The following is a 6,526-nucleotide window of genomic DNA, read 5'->3' as shown; positions in this document are numbered from 1 at the left end:
GTAAAAATTCCACCAGAGTTCAATTTGGCAAGTCAATGGGTTGATTGGGTTTATGTACAGAGCTTGAATGAGGGATTAGGCAGGAGCCTGGAAGACTCCAAGGCAGCTGCATTACAGAAAAGCCCAAACCAGCACAGGTGGTGCCTCAGGAATGCTGCAGCCTAGAGCTCCCTGCTTGACTTATAGGCAGCTCAGTCACTAGGACACTCTCCGCTCCCCAGAGATTGTTACTATTTATATAACTTTGGGGTGAGGGTCTTATCAGTCTTGTAAATTCTGAGACTTTCAAGATTCAAGGGTTTTCTTTCTTTCTTTTCCTTCCTTCCTTCCTTCCTCCCTCCCTCCCTCCCTCCCTCCCTCCCTTCCTCCCTCCCTCCTTTCCTTTCTTCTCTCTCTCTCTCTCTCTCTCTCTCTCTCTCTCTCTCTCTCTCTTTCTCTCTCTCTTTCTTTTTTTCTTTCTTTCTGGGTCTTATGACCCTGACTTCTTTCTCCAGGAGCGGAGGTTTCTGTTTAGAGGAAATGGGTGCCCAACACTCTTGAGAGGCTTCGGACATATAGACTCAGCTTATAGGGCTGTATTATTACATTATAAATAATGATTGTGTATTTGGGGAAACCTAATTGAACTCTAACAACAAATAATCACATAAGATTCCTTTGGATAGGAAAGATACAGACTGAAGTTCAGGAGTGTGGACGGCCTGTGTTTGCACCATGTTTGTGACTCTTCCAGTAATTTTTGCATCAATTTTCCAGAGGAATTTGGCCAGTGGGAATTAAGCTTTTATGCCATGTTCAGCATCAAAATAATACATTGAGAGAGCAAAAAGACATCAATGGTGTAATTCTTGCCAGTAAGTTGTTTGTAGATGCATTAGGAGATAATGGAGACATTTCAAATAAACTCAAAAGGGAAAAACGTCACAAACCACTAAAATTATGATACAGATGGAAGTTGGGGAAGGAAGCCAGAGAAAGAAAGGGTGGAGAGTGACGGGCATGCTGCAGTCTGTGGATAAGGACAAAGAAGATAAGGGAAACTGAGTCAAACAGCAGTGGCTGGGACTGTGTGCCTGGAGGAGGAAAGACTGAAAGTCGCAGTTATGTGGATGGAGACCACAGGGGACAGATTTAATAGTGCTGGTGGATTGTGTCAGGACTAAAATGACCTGACTTTTTTTTACTCTGTTAAGCAGTTAGAACAGGAGTTCTCAACATGTGGGTCATAACCCCGTTGAGGGTTGAATATGAGACATCCTGCATATCAAATGTTTACGTTACAGTTCACAACAGTAACAAAATTACAGTTAGGAAGTAGCCATGAAAATAATTTTATGGTTGGTGGTCACCACAATGTGAGGGTGTTAAAGGGTCGCAGCTTCAGCAAGGTTGAGAACCACTGAGTTAGAAGCCATTATTTGAAACCAGACCCAAGTTCGGAATCCGGTGCTAGCATTGTTTTTTGCAATGCAAACTGAGCAATCTGACTGTCCAGCTTCACATCTAAAACATGTGAAGAAGAGTGACCATGTCAGAGGAGTGCTGCGGGCAGCCTTGGATAGTTCCCAGGAGGCTGTTTCACAAAATCAGTTCTTCCAGGGACGTATCAAAACGTTTCCATTTGAGGGTAGAGGAACGGGGATGCATATATAAGATAAATGCATATGGGGCGATATTACAGGGAGCTCCATTTATATATACATTTTAGATATGATAGTAAACATAAATTTTAAAGTTTCAGTGGCACAATTTTGAAATGTACTTGAAAATCAAGGAGGCAAATGCCTTAGGAGAAAATCTTTGAAACGGGCCCTCTTGATTTTCAGTTTCATTCTTAGTTTCATTCCCATGGAACTACATTTAATTTGTCAAATATATGAGATCGTAAATGTATGTACAACAATTTGGAAGTCGGTGACATAGCAGGAAATCTTAGGGGAAATGATGAAAAGTCTGTGTTATGTTTTATTTAGTTAATTTTTTGGTTGTTACTGTGTGTACATGCCAGGGTGCAGGTGTGGAGGTCAGAGGACAATTTTGTACAGTTGGTTCTCTTCATCCACCTCTACATGGGTTACAGGGTTTGAACTCAGGTCACCAGGCTTGCACAGCAAACCTTCTTCTGTGCAGAGCCACCTTGCCAGCATCATTATTTTATATGCTATGATTATATTATACATTGTTAATAACACACAAAAAGAATCACAAGCAAAATAAAGATTTGAGCGAGAGGAATTACAAAAGAATTCTGCTCCATAACTTTGGCTAAATTTATAATGACATATAACAATATTTAGAAAAGACAAGGCAATCTACATAAGGCAATTACATGTTTGGGAAAGATTTCAAGCCATTGGAGCTGCAGTAGGATTTTAAGATTAGGGGTTATGTTTATCACATTAGAAGTCTTGGAAAGGCTAAGGGAATGGATGAACTCCTTTGATTCATAATAACAAACTCCAGAACCTTGAAAGATATTCTTACTTTGCTTAGAGAAAAGAAACACGTGTTTCAGAAGTTGAAAGTCTTATGTCCATGTGGTTCTCACACTTGAAAGTCTGAAACGTAGAGGCATCATGAAGAAGGTTGTCTGTGACAGAGTAGGTGGTGAGTTCATGGGGGCCATTGCAGGGGCCACTGAACAGCCTTCCACCCAGGAACTTGCTTAGAGCAGCTTAAGCAAAAAGAAAAAAACAGTTGTAGCCATGCCATGCCCATTTAAGGGCACTGCCTCAGAACATCAAAAGACTGATAAAACATGAACCAGTGTCAGTTGGTTCTGGCCAGGAGGACTAACTGAAGGTGAATTTTGAAGCTGTTAGCATCTTATAATATCATTACATTGTACTTTAGACTCTTGATGCTTTTTCAGAGGATGGGGCAGGAGAGAATACCCTATAAGAAAAGATCACATCTACTATGATTTGGGAGAGAACAAGGGTCATCTTACCTTCATGACTATGGTGCCCAATTCATGAATTATTCATGAAACATAGATCCACAGCACAGAACCAGGTGCTGCTACCCCAGCACTTCAGAACACCCTTTTGCAATCTTTTCGGTTCACATCCTCTGTTTTGGCAAATCAACCTCACTTAAACTGAACTCACATCTTAATTGAAGTCTTTCCTTTGAGAATACGAGAACTAAGGAGAAACCCTCACCAAGTTCCATAGAGGTAGACATGGACCTTTGAACTTGACTGCAATCAGTATGTACTGTTGGGAGGAAGATAGCAAGAGACCTTTCAACAGCAGAGTCATCACGATAATGACATAAGCATCACGTACTTCCCAGGCTGAGCGGAGAGTTAGGGGAGCTCCAGGAGTCAAGGAGATGGCTGGAAGAGGGGAATGGAGCAGAATCCTGTCAGGCATCGGAGAAGCACAGGGAGTGGTTCACACAGCAGCAAGGTGGAAGTAAACCTAAATAATGTGACGTTCGCACTCTCCTCCACAGGACCTGGATCACACCCACTCTGCAGTAAAGAAACACATCTCAAGCAGAGCTTTTCCATGTCGCCCATGTTGAACCCCACCCAACACTTCGACACTGTCACACATAGGCTCTGTGAACTTCCTTATTTCCATCGCATTAGTCTGTTCCAGGAATGAAAGATTGGGATCACATCTTCAAATCATCTTTAAATTCGACCCTAACTGTTTTTCATGAGAAAATTGCAGTTGTCCCTCATTTCAACAGAAAGCAACATTTTTCATCTACTTTTCTCGGGGGAGTTTTGTTTCTTTTACTTGTTTATTTTTTGGAGTTTATTTGTGTTTGTACCCTAAATTCATGTGGAGTAAATAAACAAGCACACATTTCTTCTCCCTGGAAATCATGCATCTTCTCCTATGATTAATGCCTGAGAAACTCTCCATAAGCCAGAGATGAAATTTAATTTCTTTGGCTTCAGAGCATAAGGCAGTGTGTCAATGACTAGGGAGGAACTTGTTCTCAGAGTTTTAACATTAATTCAAGTCAAATGTTCCTTTTTCTACCTCAGGTGAAGGATTTTTAGTTACTCAGGAAGGAATTATTACAGAGATCAGTCCAATAACTCAAACTGCTAGTTCTTATCATGTTATATATGAAAATAACTTAATGCCCTTAGCACACAAGTGTCTTAAGGGGATGTATTCTTTCAGGGTGGCATTTTCTCTTCTAAAGATAAAGAAATGCTGTGTATTTTACCTGGAAGAAGGCACTGTCCAGGGATTTTTCTGATTTCCCAAGTGTGTCAACAGGTAGCAGGTTTAGTAACGAGGGAAAAGAAAATATCACAATTAATCTGAGGTCTTTTTTTTACTTAATTAAAATACTGAGTTTATTTCACAAATATATTTGTCTCCCTACCATTTCCCATCTGACCACCACTATTACTATGTCCTATCATAACATTCCATACATACTTAAAACCAAGCAAAACGTGGAGCTCCATCCTTGAAAACTAAACAGGCATTTTAGACAACACACTCTTGGCAATGGAACCTGGGCAACATTTATGAAACACAGTAGGAAAGTTCTCACTTTGCATTATAAAAAGAACAGCCAGATATATCAACTGTTACAGAAATTAGGTAAGATGGAATACTTCAAACTGTTTAAACCATTTTCTTAAAGAGACTTCCTCCACTGCCAGAGATCTTGAATAGCCTCCTGGTCAGTCATCCGGAAGCAATGCTTCACATAATTAATGAACTTGGCTTCCACTTTGGGAAGAGAACCACCTTTTTCTATACTTGCTTATATTTTTGCTTAATGTCTTCTACAGAACTAGGTCCTTTTGGTGTTTTAGGAGTTTTTTCCTGTTTTTTGAAAGACTCTTGACCCTTTGATCTTGGTGTTGATGGTTTTCAGTCTTTTCCATTTTGGTTGATTTTTGTGCATTTTTGGCTGGGGTATCTCATACAGAATTCTTCACTGGAACTTTTTCTTCAGCTTCTTCATCATCAAAATCATCATCATCATCATCTTCATCATCCTTATCATCCTCATCAAGTTTTACTTTTTTCTGCGGAACCTTGTTACCAACTCCAGGAGCAGATCGTTTTCCAGACATACTTAAGAGTTTTACATCCTCCTCATCTTCATCTTCTGACTCTGTGTCTTCCTCTGCAGCTACTAGGTGCTGTCCACTAATGTGCACAGGCCCTGACCCACACTTCAACCTTAAGACCACAGGTGGTGTAATTTCAAAGCCCCCAAGAGAAACTGTTGGTTATACAGACATTTTCAAAGTTGCCAGTGTTACTTTAATTGGACTACCTTCATATTGCTTCAGCCCCCTACGATGTGTAATTCGTCTTTTGCCCCTGCCCCCAAACTAATCGTTCTTAGTGATAACTGATACTCATTCTCATCATTATCCACCTTAAAGAGATAATCCTTGTCAGCTTTTAGTTCACAACCGAAAAGGTAGTTCTGAGGTCTAAGAGGACCACGTCCATGTCCATCAAGTCTTCTATGAGGTGGAGGCATGCACTTTGGTGTGAGAGAAGTTAGATGGAGGAAACTGCCTACTGCTCCTCAGAACAGACACGCAGGACAGAATTACGCCAGGGACAATCTGAGGTCTTTTTGTTTGTTTGTTTGTTTTCGAGACAGGATTTCTCTGTGTAGCTTTGGTGCCTGTCCTGGATCTCGCTCTGTAGATCAGGCTGGCCTCGAACTCAGAGATATCTGCCTGCCTCTGCCTCCCGCGTGCTGGGATTAAAGGTGTGTGCCACCACGGCGGCAATCTTCGGTCTTAGAAGTACCTTTCTCATCACAGAAAACTTCTGGCATCATGACTAACGGCTGTGTGAGGAATGTCAAAAGGGTACAACAGAGAGCAATCCACAGAGCTCCATCCATGTAAACTACTTTGATTTTAATAGTGTGCCTTAAAGAAAAGAAGCTGAAAACCTGGGCATTGTCGACCAGAACAAATATTGAAGAGACTGAAAAGATTGAAACCTAGGCTCTCGGTTCCTATTTGCTCCATGAGAGTAAAATAATGAACCCAACATTTTTACATCTTATTCCTTGGTAAATTTCCCCAAAAAAATATTATCAATTTTTAAAAAGAATTATTTTATTTTTATTTACCATCTATTATCCCTGGGGAACTGATTCTCCCTCTTAGAAGGCACTAATTGTCTGTAGTTCTACATCCAGGGGTGGGACCTTGTGAGATTTCCCTTTCCAGGCTGGCATGTCAACTGGTGTTATTATTGTTCAGGTCTTATTTAGGCAGCAATTTTTTTTTCATATTTGAGCACCTATCCTAAAGTGGTTGCACTGCTAAATATTTGTCATTAAAAAAAGAAAAGAAAGAAAGAAGAGAGAAAAGAAGGAAGGAAGGGAGAGAGAAAAGAAAGAAAGAGAGAGGGGGAAGGAGGGAGGGAGGGAGGGAGGGAGGGAGGAAGAAAGAAAGAAAGAAAGAAAGAAAGAAAGAAAGAAAGAAAGAAAGAAAGAAAGAAAGAAAAGAGATTGGCAGTACAAAAAGGTAAGAGATGATAGATGACATCTATATCGGTAAACA

At 40.5% G+C, this 6,526-nt stretch overlaps 1 pseudogene; it reads right to left on the bottom strand.

Moving 5' to 3' along the window:
- Positions 1 to 430: 430 nt before the first annotated feature.
- LOC128119419 (nucleophosmin-like) lies at positions 431 to 6,311 on the bottom strand (annotated as a pseudogene).
- Positions 6,312 to 6,526: the final 215 nt, after the last annotated feature.

This window comes from Peromyscus californicus, unplaced genomic scaffold (assembly GCF_007827085.1).
Source record: "Peromyscus californicus insignis strain IS unplaced genomic scaffold, ASM782708v3 Scaffold_23__1_contigs__length_62951481, whole genome shotgun sequence".
Taxonomy (NCBI): domain Eukaryota; kingdom Metazoa; phylum Chordata; class Mammalia; order Rodentia; family Cricetidae; genus Peromyscus; species Peromyscus californicus.
This window is presented reverse-complemented; position numbering and strand designations above follow the sequence as displayed.